We start from the raw sequence: 25,173 nt of genomic DNA, 5'->3' as shown, positions 1-25,173 counted from the left end.
TCATGGGCTAGACTGGTCAGGCAGAGCTCATCAAGAACAATGTCCACCTGTTTGGCTTCCAACATTGGTCATTCAAGGAAATGTCCCGGTAAGCCGGTCAGGTCATGGGCTGGACTGGTCAGGCAGGGCTCAAGAACAATGTCCACCTGTTTGGCTTCTGTCATTGGTCATACAAGGAAATGTCCCGGTAGGCCAATCAGGTCATGGGCTAGACTAGTCAGGCAGAGCTCATCAAGAACAATGTCCACCTGTTTGGCTTCCATCATTGGTCATACAAGGAAATGTCCCGGTAGGTCAGTCAAGTCATGTGCTGGACAGGTCAGGCGGGGCTCAAGAGCAATGTCCACCTGTTTGGCTTCCGTCATTAGTCACACAAGGAAATGTCTTGGTAGGTCGGTCAGGTCGTGGGCTGGACTGGTCAGACAGGGCTCAAGAACAATATCCACTTGTTTGGCTTCAGTCATTGGTCATACAAGGAAATGTTCCGGTAGGCCGGTCAGGTCATGGGCTGAACTGGTCAGGCAGGGCTCAAGAACAATTGCAGATGGGTATTAGGTCGAACGGCTTCCACTTCAATGGAAGCCGTCGGTGCAAATTCTGCACAAAAATAGAACATGCTGCAATTTTAAATCCATTCGCAGAACTCACAATTGCTATCCGCACATGTGAGCGGACCTGCGAATGTTGTATTCTTCCAATGTATGTCTAATACCGAGGATCGCCCACATGGGTGACAATCATGGATTTCACAATTGAAACGTGTAACGTGTCCTCTTTGTCGCACTGCGATATATTCAGCGTCGGTGTATATATGACTCAGCGGACGAGTGTTTCCCGCTTGTAATATTAGGTCATGATGATGAGCGGGGTCTCCGTCAGCAGCTCCTGTAACACAGGGTCTACGCAGAAAGGACTCGCTGCTAATATACAACTTCTACGTCTCGTCTGGATTTCAGGGATGGAGCAGAAGTGCGTGCGGCCCGGAGCCGGAGAAGATCTGAGGGACGTACACCCCCACCCGATGAGCTCCAAGCCGGCGGGGGGAGTCAGGACTACAAAGCAGCGCACCGACTTAAAAGCAGCTCTGCTGGGGAAATCCTCCGCCCAACGATCCAACGAGAATGACGGCGAATTATTGTCTGCCGACAGCAACAGGAGGCGTTGTGTAAAGCGAAAAGCAAGTAGCAAAAGTGTAAACGACACGTGAAATCCACCGCGGCCCCCACTTTAAGGAAAGGAGAAGCTAAAAAAAAGTTTCTTCAAAATTAAAAGGTGTCAATAGACTCTAAACAGCTACGCCGCCCGAACAGGGGCGTCCCGCGGGGGCTACGCCGCCCGAACAGGGGCGTCCCGCGGGGGCTACGCCGCCGGAACAAGGGGCGTCCCGCGGGGGCTACGCCGCCCGAACAGGGGCGTCCGGCGGGGGCTACGCCGCCCGAACAGGGGCGTCCCGGCGAGGGCTACGCCGCCCGAACAGGGGCGTCCCGGCGGGGGCTACGCCGCCCGAACAGGGGCGTCCCGGCGGGGGCTACGCTGCCAATGACCTGTCCTCAGGATATGTCATCAATTGTTGCTTGGTGAGGGTCCTCTGCTCAGAATCGTCACTAATCAGCTGACTCAAGTGACAGTAATGATTGAGTTCGGCTGTCACTTCAGTCCATATCAGGCACAGCGCCGTATATGCACAGTGGCATTGCCTGGTATTGCAACTCAGTTTCATTCACTTCAATGGGACACAGCTTCTCTCGGGCAACGTAACCAATGGGCACGAAGTCACATGGTTGAGATGAGGCTGTGACACCCACCCAAGTGCCGTGGCCCCTTCAATCACTTTATTGGTGGAGATCCCAGCAGTGGACTCCACTGATCAACTATTGATGACCGATCCGGAGGATAAAGGTCATCAATAGATTAGTCCTGGAAATCCCCTTTATAGCCCCTGCGTCCCCCGCACCCCTGTGGCAGCGGCTCATACGGGAACAAAGGATCCGGCATCTTAAAATCCAATTTGCGCGACCTTTCAACTGACCTCTGCAGGTGAGTCAAAATAGTACAATTCTAGTCAGCCGGTTCAGCTGCCATCCAATCAGTACACACACCAGTGTCTGGCAGCGTTTCATGCCACCCGTGGTACGACATAGGAAACAGCAGGACTATTTCCGCTCGCACGGTTTGTGGGGGATAAGCCTCTGCAGTGAGCGCCGTCCGAGCTGCAACTTGTCACTGCAAGTGATGATCCTTGCTCAGAAGCTCCAGCAGTAAGTCGCAGCTTGTGTGCCGCGAGAGACCCGCCCGGAAAAGGGGGCGCTATTACTAGGTGGGCACAAAAGGGGGAAACATTACTGTGAAGAGCACTGGAGGTGGGCATTAATATTCTCTAGGGCATGATTAAGTGTTTGTGTGTAAAAAGCAGAGCAGATACTGGAAAAGTAAGAAACCAAAGATCTCTAGGCATTAAATTCTGCAGAGAGGAGTTCTGTATGGAAGTAATCTGCATGGTGGTCTGGACAAAATGGAGAAGAAAAGGGAAAGTTAATGACTCCACTAAGAGAAGACATCACTTGTGATCACTAGATTTACTGTAATCACTTATACAGTCTGCAGAGCACCTGTGTAGAATCGGTATCTACAACTACATGGTCACTTTATGGGGGTAAGCTTAGTCTTTGTACAGTAGTTTTACAGTATATAGTATGGTGGTATTGATTAGTCATTATGTAGTGATAATGCCAGTATATAAGTGCCCCTTGATTTAGGTAGCTGACTCAAGGTTGACTCAGCCTTCCACCCTTCCGCGGTTGGTAAAATGAGTACCCAGCTTGCTGGGGGGTAAACGATGACGGGGAAGGCAATGGCAAACCACCCCGCAAAAACAGCCTGCCAAGAAAACATCACAATGTGACCTCACCCTAGGAGTCAGTCATGAGTCTGTGCTCACACCAGGGGACTTTACCTACCTAATGGAAGTGTTCATGGTGTAGACATATTATTGGGCCCTTGTATACTGGGTTAAAAAATCATAGAACGCGTCCCCGTACTCACTGATACATTGATACAGCATATAAACCACAAATCCCTCAAACATGCAGAGTCCAGACTGCTATATGGAGAGCCAAAAACAGACACGTGAGGACCCTGATGAGACGACCACTCACAGCCCTCTTTATAATGATAGGGATGGTGGCTTAGGGTTTACTCCTGCACAAGAAAGTCAATACAGGATGTCAGACCGCATGATACGTGTAGTGCACCATGCAGGATTGCAACCTATCAATGTCCCCAGATTTGAAACCAGCGGGCTTACCTGCACCCCAAAAGGTACACCCCACCGGCACTGACACCCTGGGCTCCGCCAACAGTCAAAGCCGCACTGCATGTTATAGATAAATGCAAGGTATTAACTGATATTTTAGCTAGACTATGTGAGCCCACAACCCACGACAAGGGTCCTCGCTTCCATATGGAAGGAATACGTACTTTGATAAATACATGACTATGACTTCTAGGTTTAGTAACATAGAAAGTTGTCATATAGCCATCTTGTCATTGACCAGGACTGCACACCGCAACAACTCACGTGTACGAAAACGTGCAGTTTTCTGAAAAAAGGAGAGCAGCACGGAGCCATCGTACTGGGTGCTGTATCTCACTCCGAATTTGTCCCTGGAAACATGACTTTTTTATTACTGCTTGGGGAGAATACGGCACAACAGACGGCGTTTATTGAAGAATGCTGCGATTCTGCAACGAAAAGTACAGCAGCACATATGCCGCATTCAATCACACCCTCATATGGGAGCCCAAGACACCCGAGAGCACCAGACCCCGGGACGGGAACAACAGCCTACATCATAAGCAGAAGCCCCAAGAGACGTGTGAACAAAGCCGTACAAGTGTAACACCGTCAGCTGCTGAAACAAATCCCATCGGCCTGACCAAGGAAAGAAATGCTTTGTGCAAATACATAATGCAGCGTATTATATAAATATGGTCTGTGCGGGGACAGAGCCGATCAATAGACAGTCCGAGCCACGAGAAATCAATACACAGCAGATTAAATAAACCGTGGGACACATCTACTAAGTCTGTGAAAGCCGCTCATCATGCAACAGTCTAGACGCGGCACCAACCGGACAGCGCCAAAAGTATGTCAATCAGTCGTCCGGTAATTTATACGGCATATACAGGACCCGCTAACGCCTGGAAATATCCCATGTCTCAAACAGCAAGTCACTGGCTAGTAGCACCTCCGAGAGGTTCTCCAAGAATGGAAACGTATCCTGACCAAAAAACCTAAAGTAACCCTCCCACCCCGACAAAACAAGAGTCGCCTCTCTGACCGCCTGTTGCGTTAATACACGTCAGTAATCCAAGAAAATGCACACTGTTCCGATTGGCCAGCACTATCCACATGATCAACATTGGCCAATTAGAGTATCGTGTAGTGGCTTAGACTCCCAATGCAGAGTGCGCATCAAGTAGTCAGAGAAGCGCTGCAGCATTCTTGACTTGCCCGGGACCGGTGGGACGGTTTAAAGGGGCTAGATCACGAATGTAGATTTGTCCCGATTTATAATGATTACAATCAATGGAAGGACCGGTAGGATATTTTGGACCGAAATTGGAACATCTTGCTGTCAGACAACCGGCAGTCCAATATTATCTCTTGCAGGCCACAATCGGTCGCTAGGTCAAAGAATCGAAAGCCTTTGGTGACAACTAGTCATTTTAGGGGTCCAACTTTCCATCTGGGTAGGGAGTTGCTCTTACCCACGAGGGGGTTGGCACAATCCGCCAATACACGGTTTTGGTTTCCACGTTTGTCAGCGCGGTGGATAACAAATGTCTTTGTATTAAACAATTATATAACAATGTTGCAGTGGAAGCTTATGTGTTCTTGTCCCTGAGTCTAGGTAGGCCAAATGACACCGGTGCTCCGCAGACGTACCCAGCCTCATCTGTCCACAGCGGCACTTGCTACAAGGGATTTGAGCAGGAGGAAGACGTTGACCTCCGCTGCCTCTCATTTTCTTCTCTACCATGAAGGTAATGCGGTTGGGGGTCTTCAGCTGTGTGTCTTGACTTGGTCAGGTCTTGTATCCGGGGTGGTGACGTCTCCTTGTCTTTGCTGGGATGGGATTGCTCGCCCCCTTTAGGCTTGAAGAAGGAACTCGATTCACCGGGTTCTTGAATTGTTACCAATTGCAGGTTTCTCCCTACTGAGATCTGCCAGTACTTCGGCGCCAGCGGCTCTTCTTCATTCACGGCTCATCAGGCTGATTTGTATGATATTCTTGAATGGGTTTGACATTTTGGTACGTGACAGCCGGTAGATTACTTGCACGTCCTCGTTAGTAACTTGTGTGACTTGAGGCACCGGCGGGTATCTGTTTACATTACCCATACATGTAACCCACCGGTCACGTCCAAATAGTCTACAAAGTCCTGGAGTTGGGAACTTTGTAGGTCTTGTTTAGTCGGAGGTGGGAATATGACATGATATATAATCTGTACATTAACAGGTCATTGTTCCCTGGGTTCCCCTACTGCCAACTAGATCAACCACTAATTACTATAAAGCCGTTTGATATCTGGTGATGTGACCGCTCGTCCTGAGATCACGCCGCAGTGTAAATACTATGACATTCATTATGGCGCCAGTTTTCTGGAGTATACGTGGATCAAGTCCTGCTAAATTTGGAACCAGTCCAACGGTAGGGGTGACCGACTGTCGTATGCGATGGGCCCCCAGACGACCATATCAGCAGGGGGCAGTGTGCCGCTCCACAGTAAAGACAGGATTGAGGCGCTTAAGCCAACGTCTCCGGACACGAACATGGCCGCCATCAGCGCCCAAACTAAAGCGGGTCTAGTAGCTAAAGACACCCCGGTTCCACCCTGTAGCATCCAGTTTCATCATTTACAACACCACTGCGAATGGCGGCGACAGACGCCGTACATGTAATGGGGGCCGCGAGACCAAATGTCCTTCTGACCAGTGACCAGCCGCTTGGCCGTAGCACTGTTCCCGGCGTCTGTAGTAGGCCTCTTCCCGGTCACCCACTGAGAAAAGACCCATTGCCACATATTGGAAAGTACATTGTGTAGAACCCTCCATGTGGTTCAGCGTGTGCTTGTTTAACCCTTTCATGACCAACGGCCATTGATGCTCCAGTACGCAGCTCACATTCTGCTGTTCTAGAATTCACATCATAACTTTTACTTTTCAGGTGACATAACTGCGTAACTGAGGGACAAATTCTATTTTTCAATAGAACCATTTAACATACCGTAGGGGAGAGGCATCGCCCATTGCTGTCAATAGGGCTGGCACAGTATGGCGGGCAAGGCGATGCAAAGTTTACCCACTAATCCCCAAAGTGATGCGTGGCGGTTTTCACACAAAAACGCCTGTTATCTGCGGGGGACATCACGTTGGCGAGCGGGACATCGGGCCTAATTACACAGCGTTCATGCTGCAGGTAAAGTGTGATTGTTCCCAGCGAGAGAATCCAAGTAACCTTGTAGATATGATAGCTTTAATGGCTAACAAAAATACATGATGTTACTGCGAGCTTGTGAACCGACGCAGGGTTCTTGGTCAGGCTAAAATGGCACGTGGTCTTTATTCTGTGGCACGATTACAGGGGTCACAAACATATAGCTTTTTATATATGGTAATACTTACACTTTATTCCCATTTCTGCCATGTTTTGATGCCCCCTTTCCCGTGGACGGGGCGGTGTTTGTGGTCGGACCTGCAGTTTGTACCATTTTGGGGAACAGATGATTTTTTGATCGCTTTTTATTATTTTTCTTGGAGGTGGAATGCCCATAAACTCTGCCATTGCAGTTTTTTTCTGATCGAGTTAACCATGCAGCACAAAAAATACGATATTTTAGTAAACAGGACCTTTATAGATGCAGCAATAACTATTTTTAGGTTTAAAAAAAAAAATTATTTTTAGATGCAACAGCAGGGAAAACTTTTTTTTTTTTTTTAACCCCTTAAGGAGCAGGCTGTTTTGTACCTTACGGACCAGACACTTTTCAGGGATGTCACCCACGTGATGGTTTTACTGCCCTTTTTTTTTTCCTTCAGCTACCAAAATTATTTTTGTTGCGTTTTTCTTTTCCGTGACAAACAGGGCGATTTTTTAAATACCTTTTTCACTGACTTTTTTCCCCGATTTTTAGTTTTATTGGGGCCAAAAAGCTTAAAAATTTTATTAACATTTATAGTTTTTTTTTTAACTAGTTTATTTACGCTAAAGTAAAGTATGTGAAGGGGCGCCTCGATTTGTTTTGGACGTTTTGATATACAATATGTACGGTTTTAGATTACTGGGTGCATGCGGCGACGGTTTTGGTTGGCGACGGCTTTGCTGGCGGAGCAGAAATTTTCCTTGTCTGTGACTTCGCTGTATCCAGGGGAGCCCACCCAGGTACACTGCTTACAATAGTACGGACCCCACAGAAGTGCTCGGGGTCTTCAGTCATCATACATACCGCTATAGTACGGACCCCACAGAAGTGCTCTGGGTCTTCAGTCATCATACATACCGCTATAGTACGGACCCCACAGAAGTGCTCGGGGTCTTCAGTCACCTTACATACCACTATAGTACGGACCCCACCGAAGTGCTTGGGGTCTTCAGTTACCTTACATACCACTATAGTACGGACCCCGGACCCCACAGAAGTGCTCAGGGTCTTCAGTCACCTTACATACCTCTATAGTACGGACCCCGGACCCCACAGAAGTGCTCGGGGTCTTCAGTCACCTTACATACCTCTATAGTACGGACCCCACAGAAGTGCTCGGGGTCTTCAGTTACCTTACATACCACTATAGTGCGGACCCCACAGAAGTATTTGGGGTCTTCAGTTAACTTACATACCACTATAGTACGGACCCCACAGAAGTGCTCTGGGTCTTCAGTCACCTTACATACTGCTATAGTACGGACCCCACAGAAGTGTTTGGGGTCTTCAGTTACCTTACATACCACTATAGTACGGACCCCACAGAAGTGCTCGGGGTCTTCAGTCACCTTACATACCTCTATAGTACGGACCCCAGAGAAGTGCTCAGGGTCTTCAGTCACCTTACATACCTCTATAGTGCGGACCCCACAGGAGTGCTCGGGGTCTTTAGTCACCTTACATACTGCTATAGTACGGACCCCACAGAAGTGTTTGGGGTCTTCAGTTACCTTACATACCACTATAGTACGGACCCCACAGAAGTGCTCGGGGTCTTCAGTCACCTTACATACCTCTATAGTGCGGACCCCAGAGAAGTGCTCAGGGTCTTCAGTCACCTTACATACCTCTATAGTGCGGACCCCACAGGAGTGCTCGGGGTCTTTAGTCACCTTACATACTGCTATAGTACGGACCCCACAGAAGTGCTCAGGGTCTTCAGTCACCTTACATACCGCTATAGTACGGACCCCACCGAAGTGCTTAGGGTCTTCAGTCACCTTACATACCGCTATACTACGGACCCCACAGAAGTGCTCTGGGTCTTCAGTCACCTTACATACTGCTATACTACGGACCCCACAGAAGTGCTCGGGGTCTTCAGTCACCTTACATACCGCTATAGTACGGACCCCACCGAAGTGCTTAGGGTCTTCAGTCACCTTACATACCGCTATACTACGGACCCCACAGAAGTGCTCAGGGTCTTCAGTCACCTTACATACCGCTATAGTACGGACCCCACCAAAGTGCTTAGGGTCTTCAGTCACCTTACATACCGCTATACTACGGACCCCACAGAAGTGCTCAGGGTCTTCAGTCACCTTACATACCGCTATACTACGGACCCCACAGAAGTGCTCGGGGTCTTCAGTTACCCCTCTGCAAGCTTCAGATTTCACAGTAAGGCCTTTTATGTTGGACTCCGGACAATTTCAAAGGTAACAAATAAGAGCCGCGCTGCTCCGGCGGGCGCCGTCCGGGAGCTCTTCTTCCCTACAAGCATTGCTGGTGATATTCTGTTTCCCCACAACCCGCTGTGCAGCGGCGCCGCATGTCATAATAGGGCATTTCTTAATCATTTCAACATTTTCATGAAATAATTCAGCAGAATACTCCCACAATAACAGGATCCATCACCAGCAGGTTCACCAGAAACTGCCAGCCGTCCTCGGAACACAAGTCCAATAGACACGATCCTCGGAGCGGGGGGCTCGCCGCGGTCACACACCTCTCAGACCATGCCTGCACCGTCTCACACCTTAACGGGTTTGTCCCGGGCTAGAAAGCAGGGGCTCCTTCTCTGCAGAAACAGCACAACATCTGCCTTCAGGCCATCTCTGGTACTGCAGCTGGACTACCATAATAAAACAGTCTGCGAACAGACGTGGTGCTTTTTCTGGAAAACGTAGATTTTCTAATCCTGGACAAACCCCCTAACCGCACCGCCATTTTTTCCCCATTTTTGCCGCCTCACCTTTTTCTAAAAAAGTCCCAAGTGTTATTTTCCCGGGATGTACCTGCACGGGGGGTTGTTTCTGTTTACTATAGCATGTAATGTACTAAAAACCGGAGTATGTATAACCCACATCTGCACAGTTTTTGGAGGGTCTTGTTTTCATGTGTTCAGGGTCCATCAAAAACTATTCTGTAGGTCGGGACCATTACAGCAATACCAAGTTTGTACACATTTTTTTGTACTACCACTTTAAAGGAAAAAAAAAAAAAGTACATATTGTACCATTTTCTGACATCATAAATACCGCCACTGCGGCTGCGGGAGGGCGAATGTTTTTGCTGGACGAGTAGCTTCTATTGGTACCATTTTACAGTACAAGCAACTTTTTGATTACTTTTGTTAAAAACATTTTAAGTTAGAGACGGGGGGACCGAGAGGTGCGATTCCAGCATCGGAAAGGTTCGCTGTGCAGGATAAATAATGCGCTATTCTGATGCCGAGTTCGCATGAGACGCTTTCCCAGTGGAAATCTCACGGTTTTGCCACAGCAAAAAAAACATGAGATTTCCGCAAAATAGGCACAGCTTGAAGACCCGCAGCACTTAGCCACGGGATTTGGAGCGGCTTTGCGGCACGCTTTTCCATTGCGACCGACTCCCCCATAGAGAGGAGTGCAGCCGCAACGGGAAAAAAAAAATGGACATGCTGCGTCCTCGGAATCCGCACCGCAATGCCAGCTTTGCCGCCCCGTGTGGACGAGATTTTTAACAAATCTCGTCCACATGGCTGGCCAATCGTAGGATTAGCGGCCACAGGTGGCTTAGCGGCAGGGAAGTTCCACGGCAAATCCACCCTGTGTGCACCCAGCCTAAAACCCAAAGTCCAAGTGCGGATTTTACTTATAAAATCCAGGCGTGGCCCCTGCATGGGAGATCCGTGCGTCTTGCTGCCCATAGGGATGCATTAGTAGGGCAGCTAAAACCATGCGGATGGGATCTCTTCCCGGCATGCGGGTCGCACGCATGGGAAGAAATCGCAGCATGCTCCATGCTCTATTTTCCTGCGGGTCTACCGAACGGACGGCTCCTATGGCTTCCACTGAAGCCAATGGGAGCCGTTCGTATCTGCGGCACTGCCGCAGCTGCTTTTGTGCAGTGCCGCAGATATGCGGGAGAGCAGGAGATTTAACCTAAAAAAGATAGCACTGCGCCGGGAGCGTCGGCCGTGCTGAACAAAGAAGACCCAGCTGGCGCACAGGAAACCCGTGCTGGACCCGGAGAAGTAAGAAGTTGTTTTTTCCCTCTCCATGCCCTCAGGCATGCACGGATACCTATGCTGCGGGGTGCAGCAAGTAAACATGAGGCCTAATAGCTCAGATGTTCATAAACACTGCTAAATAAGTTAGTTTTTTTATTTGTAAATATGGAGAAGGGGGCTTGATCTTGCATGTGTTTGATCGCTTATACAATAAACTGCAGTACTGTATTTCTGTAGACATTCTATTAAGCCATGCAATAGGCACATCTTAATAGCCAGCCATGCAACGTCCCAGGCTGCCATGACAGCCAAAGACCACCCCACAAACTGATTACAGTGACAGAAGGAGATTGATCAGGACATACAGACTCATTGTCAAAACACCAATCCCTCCCCTAGAAGTTGTCGGAGGGAGGAAACTTTCTCTGTGTGATTGTAACTGTGAGCATTACAATATCAGAGCAAAAGGGTCATTTATTATGGAGAACTGACACCTAGTAGGAAGGCTCTAGCACCCTGTTGTACCACCTCTAGCTTGGATACAAGATGTGATACAGCGGGCATAGGGGCTCTAGTACACTGCTGTACTGCCTAGAAGCTTGAATACAAGACGTAATACGGGTGGGCATGGAGGCTCTAGTACCCTGTTGTACCACCTCTAGCTTGGATACAAGATGTGATACAGGCAGGCATGGAGGCTCTAGTACCCTGTTGTACCGCCTCTAGCTTTGATACAAGATGTGATACGGGAGCATCAAGGCTCTAGTACCCTGTTGTACGACCTCTAGCTTGGATACAAGATGTGATAGTCAGTCATGGAGGATCTAGTACCACTGTTGTACTGCCTCTACCTTGGATACAAGATGTGATACAGGTGGGCAAGGAGGCCCTAGTACATTGTTGAGCCACCTCTAGCTTGGATACAAGATGTGATATGGGTGGGCATAGAGGCTCTAGTATCCAAGCTAGAGGCAGTACAACGGAGTACTAGAGCCTCCATGCCCACCCGTATCACATCTTGTATCCAAGCTAGAGGCGATACAATAGGGTACAAGATGTGATACGGGAGGGCATGGAGGCTTTAGTACCCTGTTGTACCACCTCTAGCTTGGACACAAGATGTGATGCAGGGGCATGGAGGCTCCAGTACACTGTTGTACTGCCTTTAGGTTGCATACAAGATGTGATACATGCAGGCATGGAGGCTTTAGTACCCTGTTGTACCACCTCTAGCTTGGGTACAAGATGTGATACAGGCAGGCATGGAGGCTCTAGTACCCTGTTGTACCACCTCTAGCTTGGATACAAGATGTGACCCCTTTGTGAGTGCGGCCAAGATTTTCTAACTGCCTCCTGGAATCCCCCAGACCATCACACCAGCAGGGGGCAGTGTGTCGCTCCACACATCCACTGGTCCAAACACCTCCTAACAGTCTGGTCAGACGTTCCTCCCTACTAGTGGTCTGTAGGGGGTCCTGAGCCCGGTCACCTTGTGTGCCCCCATTTACTGGTTCCCCCCCCCCCCCCCTGAACAGTCTGGTCAGACGCTCATCTCTACTGGTGGTCTTTAGGGGGCGTCCTGATCCCAGTCACCTTGTGTGCTCCCATCCACTCGTCCCAACACCCCCTAACAGTCTGGTCAGACGCTCCTCTTTACTGGTGGTCTATAGGGGGCGCCCTGAGCGGAGTCATCTTGTGTGCCCCTATAAACTGGTCCCAGCACCTCCTAACAGTCTGGTCAGAACGGCCGGTGGGGACAATTCATGGATACGACCATCCAGCTTCTTACACCCCAATAATGCGCCCCCCTCTGGTAACAGGGTGAAATCTCTTCTCTACGTCGTACAGGCCTCTAGTGGCCAACAAGCTCTACACAAGCTAAAGAGGTCACTACACACAAGGGGCCTCAGAGAGCCTCTTATAGGCCAAGGGGGGAACCACTTTTAGGGTCTCCGGTGACAAGACCGTTCATCTAACACAACTCATCATTTACAGATCTGCCTGAGATGGCACCGCATGCCGGGTTCTGCAGCAAAATGACAACTTCTTCCAGGAGTTTGATATTTTTTGACAAAGAGTGTGTGATACTGTCAGAATTGATAGTGGCAATTAACCCCTTAATGCTATAGTATGTACAGTTACCTTCTGCATATTCGGGGTGTGTATGGAGGGAGATCGCGGGTTAACTCGCTCCATACATGGGGGCTGCCCACAACAGCTCCGATAAGCCACGCGGCTCATTGGAGCTATTTAACCCTTTAAATGTTGCTGTAAATTCTGGACAGCAGCATTTAAATCCCTTGACCGATGTTCAGGGGTCCCGTATGGCCCCCGCGATGAGATCACAGATTGCCATGCGGGTGTCATGGCAGCTAGGGGCCTTCTGAAGGCCCCAGGACTATCATAGCAGAATGCCTACCAAGCTATGACTGTGACGTGGCTTGATGGAATGCCTGTCAGATCGCAGTATGGCATTACATCAGACTGCAGGAGCGATCAAAGCATCACAAGTTCTTGTTCCCCCCGGGGACTAAAAAATAAGGAAAAAATAAGTTCAAAAAAGTTTTACTACCCCAAAAATAAGGCACCCCCTGAAAATAAGACACCCCATGAAATTTGCAGAAGTCCCAAATATAAGGCACCCCCCGATAGTAAGGCATAGTAAAGTGTGCAGACAAGTCAAGAGGCCTGTCCCCTGCTGCCATCCCCGTTGTCTCCTACCTCCAGATGTATAGGTAGATCTGCAGACAGTCTGCTGTTATCCTGTCCCTGCTGTGGTGTACGAGTGTGCTCTTGGGAGCTCCCCTTGCTGGCTGGAAAAGTCCATACTGTACGTTCTGTTCCTGCTGTACATGTCTGCTGTGATGAGCTCCCCCTGGTGGCCGGAAGCTGCAATACCATCCCTGCTTACAAGTGGTACAGGAACTTCTGTCTGCAGATAGGTACGTTACTTTACAGCCCTTATTTTTTTATGGCTCTGTGTGTGAGTCAGGCAACCTGTGTGATTCTTAAGGCTGGGTTCTCACAGAGCGTATTTCCAGCGGAAATCTCGCAGTTTGGCCACAGCGATAAACAGCGAGATTTCCGCCGGGAAAGCGTTGCTTCAAAACCCACGGCACTCAGCCGCTTGTTTTGAAGCGACCTGGCTGCACGCTTTTCCGTTTCTGTGGCCGGTGAATCCGCACCACACCACCGGCTTCTCCCAGCTTTGCTGTCCCATGTGGACGAGATTTCTGAGAAATTTCGTCCACAAAGCTGGCCAATTGAGGGATTAGCGGCCACAGGCGGATTTGCCGTGGCGAAATAAGACACCCCCTGAAAATAAGACGTAGCGCATATTTGGGAGCAAAAATTAATATAAGACGCGTCTTATTTTCGGGGAAACAGGGTAGTTATTTAACAAAAAAAAGGAATAAGTTAAAATAAAAAAAAAAAAAAACCTTTTTGCCACATTTATAATAAAAGAATCTAAATAAAACTAAAATACATATTTGGTATCGCTGCGTCCGTAAAAGTCTGATCTATCGAAGTAGCGCATTATTTACCCTGGCGGTGAGCGTCGTCCGAGAAAATAAAGAACACCAGAAATGCGCTTTTTTTGGTCACCCTAAGAAAAAATGTAATAAAAAGCGATTAAAAAGTCGTATGTATTGAAGAATGGTGCCAACGCAAACTACAGGACGTCCCGCACAATGAGCCGCGCACGGCTGTGTCGGCGTAAAAATAAAAAATAGCCGTCAGAAAGAAATTTTAAAAAGTGAAAGTTTTTTGTTTTTTGTTTTTTTAAAGAGTACAGCAAAAAAATGCTATGGGAAGCATCGGCCGGCGTGATTCGCTGCCGTACACTGCCGTGGACAGGGGGCCTAAAGTTATCATGTCAGTTTTGTTGAAGTTTGCGCGCTGTAGAAATAAGACGCACTGAAAGATGGTGGAATGTCATTTTTTATGCCCCATTTCTCTCCACTTGGAATTTTTGGATGTTTTTCAGTACATTATACGCTACATTAAATAGTAACACTAAAACATACAAGTCAACGAGCCGCAGACAGCGATGAAGAATAAAGGGCAGGTCCTTAAGGGGTTAAAGGGAGAGTACCAGAACATGAAGGTATTCCCTGCCCTTCTGATATCCACATGATGGGTGGGGGTCTCACTGCTGATAAGTCCGTCCCATGTCCCCCACCTCCTCACTGAAGGGTTACAGCACCCCTCACAGTGAGGAGGAGGCTGAAGGTAGTGCAGGTCACACAAGGACACCAGCGCTCTGTACACAAGTATCTTTCGCTCAGGTCAGCCCCACGGAAACGGACGGAGCGCCGCCTGCACATACTTAGCCGGCGCTCTTCATGCCAACATCACCGTAGGAGGGGCAGAGACAGGAGAACAGACCGGTCCAGTTGTCAGATTCCACATGCCGGCGTCGCGAGTACCTGTCATTTCGGCCGCCTCTTCTGTACTGCGGTTGGCCCGCACGGCTATGCGCAGTATGGACTTTTTTTTATGTCAGTTGCGGCCGGGCCGCGGGTCGGGTGGCTTCACTGACTTCGATGGAAGTCGTCGGCACGGAATCCACTCAAAAATAGAGGACGCTGCGATTTTTCCTCCACAAGCGGAAAGTCGCATCTGATTTCCGCTCATGTGGAGGAAAAAGCGCTTTTGCATAGCCTGTTATGGGCGGTATTTGCTGCGGAGGCGGACGGACGCTCGCGATTCCGCAATGCAATTCCGGTTGTGTGCAGCCAGCCAAACCACTTAAAACGGGGACCCCATTAAGATGCGCTACACAGAACTCGAAGCGCCCCTTAAGGCTCTGCCGGTGTCAGTGCTTAATAGACTACAACACATGGCAGCGCTGGGAGCCTGGTGTACCGGATGGGGAGTCGGAGGGGATCCCCTCCAACCAGCTGCTTGGATGTGCTGTTAAGTTTGATAGTGGCATCTAAACAGTTAACTGCAGTGATCCGAGCAGCAATCCTCGCAGTTACAGCAGGGCATCAGCTATCAGACACAGCCAGCACCCACTGGGTATGAAGTGGGCTCAGCTATATACATTGACTGCTCCTTAAAGGGTTAATGTATACACCGGTAGCTCCACCCAGCATATACGTTAGGCTGTATACAGGCACAGTGTGCACTTAGCCTTAATAAAGGGGCCATCCAGGGACTTACACTCCGTACCGGGACCAGCCACTTCTTGTGGTACAGTGGACCTCCGATGCCGGTGATGTCACAGGTGAGGGGCGGGCTGAATGCTCATTATACTAATTAAGTACACCCCTCCTCCTATCACTGTGGCAGTGACTTCTATCCATTGACTATGTAGCTACCCCCTTTCCCCCAGGGGGAGTCAGTCATTCCTATCAGAGTTACTGATGATGCTCACACAGGTATAATATAGAGGAGATCACAGCTCATCCTGACTGTATACTTCTGGGCTGTAGCTTATTTAGAAGACTATAGGACCTGATGATAATTAAACTGTCCCCTTCTGCAGAAAAAAATGGTACAGCTGTGCTGATGCATCATGGGATATATGTAAGAGTCAAATCAAAAGCTTTCAGTGTCAAGATGGCGGCTGACAAGGGGGCTACACTGCAGGGAGGTGGCTGCGATACACGGAGGACCTCCAGAGTGTGACATGGAAGGAAAATGTGTTTTGTTGGAGTGGCCCTTTAATTATTATAATGAGCCGTGAGCCCGCCCCTCACCTCTGATGTCACCGACTCCGGAGATCCACAATACCATGTAACTCCTTGTCGGAATGCAGACAAAAGTGGCCGGTCCATCTGTGCGGTGCTGGTAAGGAATTTACATCCAAGGCCAGCCCCTCTAATCCCGACAGGACTCCTAGAAGAGAGAGCATGAGTCCTGCCGGTCCCGCCCACCCCTGCTGATTGACAGCTTTGTGCCACACACTGATACCGGGTGAGCGGTCAGCATTTACTCTACTACTCACAAACCTAAATCACATGAACCACTAGATCACCGATCGTCTCCTCCATCACATCCTGCCGTCGGGTACGGCAGCACAGGTCACCTGACAGCTTCCCTTTAACCCTTTAGTTACCGCAAATATGCATTTTTTTTAACGATAGTCCCTGATGAGCTCTAAACCTGTAATACGCCTTTCCCCAGTCGTCTCCACGACAGCACCAGAGATTGCCTCCTCCTGATAGGACAGGAACACACTGAGAGGTTAAAAGCTCCCCCCCTTCCCCACTTTCCTCAGTGTCTTCCTGTCCTGCCAGGAGGCAGGATCTCTGAGAGGAGCTGGTGAAGAAGCCAGCCAGGATTACTTACAGGCGGATCGGAGGGCAGTGGGTCAGCCTGTCCTCCCTTCCTAGCCAGACGACTCCCGGGACGCCACATGGGGTGGTAGCCCCCGGGCCAGGTTCCTCCCGCGGCGGCCCATGGGGGGTACAAAGCGGGAGCCTCAGTCCCCCTCCTCTTCCCTGCAGAGTTACAGCGCGGCGCCCCAGGAAGCCCCTTGACGGCGGGGGGCGGGGCGTCACGTGTCCAGAGCGATGACATCATCGCGGCGGCACCAGGAGGGGGCGTGGCTTAGCGCAGGAACACGAAAGTTTAAAATAAAGGAACCTGAGAGAAGCCGGAAGGTGGACCAGCACTACAGGTCGCAGGGTGTCTGCAGCACCAGTACAGTAATGCGTGCTCCAGCCCCAGAGATAGCTGAAACCTCAGCCACAGCGGCCATAAGTAGCCAGTGCAGCAAAAAATACAAATGCAAAATCCAATGTATTGTATATGGAAAAATTGCATATTTACCCGCAAAAAATACTTTCCCTTTTTTGTCAGGGGGATAAAAAAAGGCATCCCCTCCAGAACAAAACTCAAAAAATGCGTGGAGTGCAGGACGAGACGCCCAGCTACGTACCAGAGGCCTCTATGCAAGGCGTGCGTAGCTAGGCTAGTTAAAGAGGAATCGGGGGGATTCATGGATGACGTTAGGAAGCTGGTGAAAGAGGAGGTTCGATCAGCCCTAATGTCACAGCTGGCACCACCAGCGAAACGCCAGAAAAAGGCGTATGTTCCCGACGAGCCTTCCGACTCCGAGAGTTCTATCGGATTGGAGCAAGAGGAACAGGCGGCCGAGGAGTCCTGAGACGACGAGGACTACAAAAGATACATATTCCATCAGGACGACTTAACGGAATTGATTAAGTCAGTCAGGGCTACACCAAAAATGGAAGAGCCCAGAGAACCTCGTACCTTACAAGATGAGATATTTGGGGGACTAGGGGAGAGGCGTAAACATACCTTCCCTGTCCACAAAAATATCATTAAAATTATCCAAAAGGAGTGGAAGAAACCAGACGCCGGTTCCTTCTCCGCTGGAGGTGTAAAAAGAAGGTACCCATTCGAGGAGGAAGCTTGCGCAAGCTGGGACGAGGTACCCAAGGTAGACGTCCCAGTGGCCAAAGTAGCTAGGAGGACGAGCCTGCCCTTTGAGGACGTCGCACAATTAAAAGATCCCATGGATCGCAAAGCTGAAGGCCTTCTAAAAAAATCATGGGAGGCAGCGGCAAACATACTTAGGCCAGGGATCGCAGCCACTTGTGTGGCGCGCACTCTGGGGGTATGGCTCGAACAGCTGGAGCTACACTTAACCAATAAGACGCCAAGGGAACAGATCTTAAATTCTCTTCCTATCCTGCGTATGGCAACAAATTTCCTAGCGGATGCCGCGGCCGAAACGGTGTCAGGCGACCTAGCCTCTAAAAATAAGCTATGCGCCCTCCCATTCTACGGTCAGTTTTTGTTCGGACCAGACCTAGACAAGATCCTGGAGAAGGCGGCCGACAAAAAGAAGGGATTCCCGGAAGAAAAGCCGCAGAGGGAAGACCTTCTTCTGAACCCCAGTGCAACAGCCCGAAGCCTACCGAGGCAAGGGAAAGACAGGCCGCTGGAGTTACCCCAAGGGGGGCAGAGGAAGAAATATCCTCTTTAACCCCCACCAAGGGGAGCCCAAGCAGAGACCCTGACGCCAGCTCCGTAGGGGCAAGGCTGGGGAACTTTGTGGATCAATGGGCCGCAAATTGCGAAGGCCCATGGATCCCAAAGATCCTACAGCAGGGATACCGGATAGAACTGGTGTCCCTCCCCAGAAGGAAATTCGTTATCACAGGGAGCTCAGGGCAACAGTTACACTTACTAAGGCAAAGCATTCGGGACCTGCAACAGCTAAAGTCAGTATGCCCCGTACCGCGAAACGAGAAAACCCAGGGCCATTATTCCAGGCTCTTCCTAGTAAGAAAACCCTGTGGGAAACAGCGGATGATAGTGAATCTGAAGCCTCTGAACGCCTGCGTCAAGTACAGAAAATTCAAAATGGAGTCCATCTCCTCAACGATAAAGTTGATTCCCAAAGGGGCCTACATGGCATCCATCGATCTGAAAGACGCTTATTTCCACGTACCAATCCACGAGGGGTCCCAAAGATACCTAAGGTTCGCAGTGGATATGGGCAAAGGAATAGGACACCACCAATTCAGATGCCTGCCTTTCGGGATCTCCTCAGCATCCAGAATTTTTACCAAAATTATGGCAGAGGTAGCCGCCTACCAGAGGAAAACGTCGATCCTAATAATACCCTACCTGGACAATATTTTGATAATAGCAGAGTCCAGGAAACTACTAACGAAACACCTAGAGAGAGTGCTAGAACTCCTCCAGTCTCTAGGATGGATCATAAACTGGGAAAAATCCAGCTTAGACCCCGACAGGAAGAAGACGTTTTTGGGCATAACGCTCAACTCAGAATTACAATGCTCCTGCCTGCCCGAGGAAAAAATACAAAAAATCCAAAGGCTGGTCAGATCCTTCCTACAGAAACGATCATGCACAATTCAGGAAGCCATGTCTCTCCTCGGAAGCCTGACGTCATGCATTCCCGAAGTAGCATGGGCCCAGGCTCACACCAGAGCTCTGCAGGCCTCCGTCCTATCCACGTGGGACAAAAAGCAGTCCTCGCTAGGGACAAAAATGTATATCCCAAACACAGTGAAAACATCCCTGCGTGGGTGAACATCCCCAGCGAACCTGCAGAAAGGGGTTCATTGGCTACAAAACCTAGCCACGCACATCACAACGGACGCAAGCGCCTGGGGATGGGGAGCGCATGTGGGAGACCAGTTCTTTCAGGGCCTGTGGTCTCAAAGGATAAAAGAACAATCCTCCAATTACAAAGAGCTACAGGCCGTATGGCGGGTCCTACAGCAGTTAGGAAACTCGCTACGGAACCATCATATAAAGATACTGTCGGACAATACCACCACGGTCGCCCATATTCGGCACCAGGGGGGCACAAGGTCTCCTGCCCTGCAAAACATTTCGCACAAAATTTTCTACTGGGCAGAGGGCCGGATCCTTTCGATCACGGCAACACACTTAAAGGGGATTTTCTCAGCAGGAGGCAAATAGACCCAGGAGAATGGTCTCTCTCCCTGGAGGCGTTCAGAATCCTGACCAACCGGTGGGGGTCCCCACAATTGGACCTATTTGCAACCAGGGAGAACGCCAAAGTAGGCAATTTCTTCTCCCTCCGGCCAGGAGATCGTCCTACAGCAATAGACGCCCTAGGCCAGGACTGGGGCTGGCATACGCTTTTCCTCCGATACTGCTGATCCCCAGAGTCTTACAACATTTCAGAACCCAGGTATGCATGCTAATCCTGGTGACCCCCTTCTGGCCCAAGAGAAGTTGGTTCGGTCTTCTGACAACATTGAGTGTCCAGGACCCAGTCACCTTTCCTACCTGGACAGATCTGCTATCACAGGGGCCACTGAACCACCCGGGCTTAGACAGACTCCAATTAACAGCATGGCTCTTGAGGAATCCTCACTAAGGGGGAAGGGATTCTCAGAGAGAGTGGTAAAAACGTTAATGTCCAGCAGAAAAAAGACGACCCACCTTATCTACCAGAAGGTTTGGAGAAGGTTTTCCTCATGGAGACAGGAAAGGGATTCCGGGGATTCTATCCCAGACATCCCTGTGATCTTAGAGTTCTTGCAGGAGGGCCTACAGATGGGCCTCTCTCCAAGTACCCTGAAGGTCCAGGTCGCAGCCCTTAGCGCCATATGCGACACAAAGTTCGCGGACAATAGATGGGTCAACAGGTTCCTGACAGCAGCAGCTAGATTACGACCTAGACCCATAAAACTTGCTCCAGACTGGAACCTTAATTGGCCCCTAAGGGCCATGACAGCGGAACCATTCGAGCCGATCAAAGCACTACCGATAAAAAGGCTTACGATCAAGACCGTTTTCCTAGTAGCCATCACGTCCGCAAGGCGGGTTAGCGAGCTTCAGGCTTTGTCCATTCACCACCCATTCCTAAAAATCTCGGACACCAAATTAGTATTTAAAACGGACCCTGCCTTCATGCCAAAAGTAGTATCACATTTTCATAGGTCCCAAGACATAATAATTCCCTCATTTTTTAGTAAACCTAAAAACAAGGAAGAAAAAACCCTAAGCTGTCTGGACGTTAGGAGAGCAGTCCTAGGCTACATAGATGTGACAAGCCACTGGAGACGTGACAACAACCTGTTCGTCCAGTTCAGTGGCCCAAATAAAGGGAACAAAGCGGCAAAAAGCTCCATAGCCAGGTGGATCCGCCTAGCCATCATAGAGTCCTATAAGGCCCTCGGGAAGGAAATCCCCTTAGCTCTTAAAGCCCATTCTACAAGGGCAGTAGCATCCTCATGAGCCGAACACAGCTCAGCTTCGGTCGAGCAGATATGCAAGGCCGCAGTCTGGAAAAAAAACCACACGTTCATTAAACACTTTAGGGTAAAAGTGCAGCAGGACGAGGACATGGCCTTCGGCCACAAAGTCTTCTCGGCAGCAATCCCACCCTAATAAACTTTAGTTGGTACATCTCAATTGGTGCTGTCGTGGAGACGACTGGGGAAAAAATAGATTATAGCTACCCGATAATCGGGTTTCCAGGAGTCTGTCCGTCCCTCCGCAGCTGTCCCCCCAGGGATGGTGGCCCCACAGGTGACTGTCCCCCCAGGGATGGTGGCCCCACAGGTGACTGTCCCCCCAGGGATGGTGGCCCCACAGGTGACTGTCCCCCCAGGGATGGTGGCCCCACAGATGATTCTTCACACCCCCCCGCAGCTGTCCCCGCAGGGATGGTGGCCCCATCGACGACTGCCCCCCCTGGGATGGTGACCCCATCGACGACTGCCCACCCTGGGATGGTGACCCCATCGACGACTGCCCACCCTGGGATGGTGACCCCATCGACGACTGCCCACCCTGGGATGGTGACCCCATCGACGATTCTTCACACCCCCCCCGGAACTGTCCCCCCCGGATGGTGGCCCCATAGGTGCCTGCCCCCCCCGGATGGTGGCCCCATAGGTGCCTGCCCCCCCCGGATGGTGGCCCCATAGGTGCCTGCCCCCCCCCGGGATGGTGGCCCCATAGGTGCCTGCCCCCCCCCGGGATGGTGGCCCCATAGGTGCCTGCCCCCCCCCGGGATGGTGGCCCCATAGGTGCCTGCCCCCCCCCGGGATGGTGGCCCCATAGGTGCCTGCCCCCCCCCGGGATGGTGGCCCCATAGGTGCCTGCCCCCCCCCGGGATGGTGGCCCCATAGGTGCCTGCCCCCCCCCGGGATGGTGGCCCCATAGGTGCCTGCCCCCCCCCGGGATGGTGGCCCCATAGGTGCCTGCCCCCCCCCGGGATGGTGGCCCCATAGGTGCCTGCCCCCCCCCCCCCGGGATGGTGGCCCCATAGGTGCCTGCCCCCCCCCCGGGATGGTGGCCCCATAGGTGCCTGCCCCCCCCCCCCCGGGATGGTGGCCCCATAGGTGCCTGCCCCCCCCCCCCCCGGGATGGTGGCCCCATAGGTGCCTGCCCCCCCCCCGGGATGGTGGCCCCATAGGTGCCTGCCCCCCCCCCCCGGGATGGTGGCCCCATAGGTGCCTGCCCCCCCCCCCCGGGATGGTGGCCCCATAGGTGCCTGCCCCCCCCCCCCGGGATGGTGGCCCCATAGGTGCCTGCCCCCCCCCCCCCCGGGATGGTGGCCCCATAGGTGCCTGCCCCCCCCCGGGATGGTGGCCCCATAGGTGCCTGCCCCCCCCCCCGGGATGGTGGCCCCATAGGTGCCTGCCCCCCCCCCCCGGGATGGTGGCCCCATAGGTGCCCGCCCCCCCCCCCCCCCCCGGGATGGTGGCCCCATAGGTGCCCGCCCCCCCCCCCCCCCCGGGATGGTGGCCCCATAGGTGCCCGCCCCCCCCGGGATGGTAGTGGCCCCATAGGTGCCTGCCCCCCCCGGGATGGTAGTGGCCCCATAGGTGCCTGCCCCCCCCCGGGATGGTGGCCCCATAGGTGCCTGCCCCCCCCCCCGCGATGGTGGCCCCATAGGTGCCTGCCCCCCCCCCCGCGATGGTGGCCCCATAGGTGCCTGCCCCCCCCCCTGGGATGGTGGCCCCATAGGTGCCTGCCCCCCCCCCCTGGGATGGTGGCCCCATGGATGATTCTTCACCACCCCCCCCCCCGCAGCTGTCCCCCCTGGGATGGTGGCCCCATAGCTGACTGTCCCCCCTGGGATGGTGGCCCCATAGCTGACTGTCCCCCCTGGGATGGTGGCCCCATAGCTGACTGTCCCCCCTCGGATGGTGGCCCCATAGCTGACTGTCCCCCCTCGGATGGTGGCCCCATAGCTGACTGTCCCCCCTCGGATGGTGGCCCCATAGCTGACTGTCCCCCCTCGGATGGTGGCCCCATAGCTGACTGTCCCCCCTCGGATGGTGGCCCCATAGCTGACTGTCCCCCCTCGGATGGTGGCCCCATAGCTGACTGTCCCCCTTGGAATGGTGGCCCCACAGATGATTCTTCACCCCCCCCCCCCCCACAGCATGGTGGCCCCATAGATGACTGTCCACCCTGGGATGGTGAACCCATGGACGATTCTTCACCCCCCCCAGCTGTCCCCCCTGGAATGGTGGCCCCATAGGTGACTGCCCCTCCCTTCCCCCCCTGGGTTGGTGACCCCATAGGTGACCGTCCCTCCCTCGGGTGGTCCCATAGCTGACTGTCCCCCCTGGGATGGTGGCCCCACAGATTATTCTTCACTCCCCCCCCCCCCGGGATGGTGGCCCCATAGATGACTGCCCCCCCTCCTGGAATGGTGGCCCCATAGATGACTGTCCCTTCCTCCCCTGTGATGGTGACCCCATGGATGATTCTTCACTCCCCCCCCCCCGGGATGGTGGCCCCATAGATGACTGCCCCCCCTCCTGGGATGGTGGTCCCATAGATGACTGTCCCTTCCTCCCCTGGGATGGTGGCCCCATGGATGATTCTTCACCCTCCCCCCCCCCCCCTCGCACAACTGTCCCCCTGGGATGGTGGCCCCACAGGTGACTATCCCCCCTGGGACGGTGGCCCCACAGATGATTCTTCCCAACCCCCCCCCCCCCCCCCCCCCGGGATGGTGGCCCCACAGATGATTCTTCCCCCCCCCCAGGATAGTGGCCCCATAGATGACTGTCCCTTCCCCCCCTGGGATGGTGACCCCATGGATGATTCTTCACCGCGCGCAGCTGTCCCCCTGGGATGGTGGCCCCATAGCTGACTGTCCCCCCTGGGATGTGGCCCCACAGATGGTTCTTTACCCCCCCCCCCTCGGATGGTGCCCCATAGATGACTGCCCCCCGTCCTGGGATGGTGGCCCCATAGGTGACTGTCCCCCCTGGGATGGTGGCCCCATAGGTGACTGTTCCCATGGATGATTCTTCACCCCCGCAGCTGTCCCCCTGGGATGGTGGCCCCATAGATGACTGTCCCCCGCAGCTGTCCGTCCCGCACCGGCAGCAGTTTTGCCGGCCGTCGCTCCGATTCACTTCTCTCTGCCAAAAGTTCCCCCAAGTCGTGCAGCAGCGGCCGGGAGCCGCGGGAGGACCGCCGCCACCCCGGGGTCGGGAGCAGGTGAGGGGCGGCTCTCCTCCCGCCGGCACACAACTTCCAGCCGCACGGACCGCCGGAGTCCGCAGAAAGTTCCCCCTCGCAGCCGTCTATGTGAGGGGTCCGCCGCCGCTCACTTACCGCCAGCCTGCAGCCGCCGCCGCTCTCCGTGCTGTGAGGAGATGCGGCTCCTCCGCCCGCTGACGTCACGGCCCTCCCGCCGCTCGGGGCCGGCACCCTTCACTGGCCGGGAGGAGCCGCCGACCTCCGTGCTGCCCGCCGTCCCGTCCGCTGGAGGCTGCAGCGCCGTCCGTCCTGTGCGGCCAGGAGAGGCAGGGGGCGCTGTCACACGGAGTTAGAGGAGCAGCAATACAGGGATATTACAGATGATCCCCCCATGTGAGACCCCCCCCCCTCCAATGTAAGACCTGCGATGTGAGACCTCCTGATGTAAGACCCCTAATGTGAGACCCCCAGAACTCCATCTGGTGACACTGATGCAGAAATCTGACATCAATGGAATCAGAAACTCAAAA

At 52.5% G+C, this 25,173-nt stretch overlaps 1 protein-coding gene across 3 annotated transcripts in view; it reads right to left on the bottom strand.

The window, feature by feature from the left end:
* The window catches only part of GULP1 (GULP PTB domain containing engulfment adaptor 1), a 308,401-nt gene extending 283,490 nt beyond the window's left edge, over positions 1-24,911 (bottom strand). For all 3 annotated transcript variants that reach the window (XM_066577081.1, XM_066577084.1, XM_066577085.1), the window contains exon 1: positions 24,779-24,911. The gene's annotated coding sequence lies outside the window, so the exon portion shown is untranslated. The remainder of the gene's footprint in view (positions 1-24,778) is intronic.
* Between the last annotated feature and the right edge of the window lie 262 nt (positions 24,912-25,173).

Source organism: Eleutherodactylus coqui, chromosome 8 (assembly GCF_035609145.1).
Source record: "Eleutherodactylus coqui strain aEleCoq1 chromosome 8, aEleCoq1.hap1, whole genome shotgun sequence".
NCBI lineage: Eukaryota > Metazoa > Chordata > Amphibia > Anura > Eleutherodactylidae > Eleutherodactylus > Eleutherodactylus coqui.
This window is presented reverse-complemented; position numbering and strand designations above follow the sequence as displayed.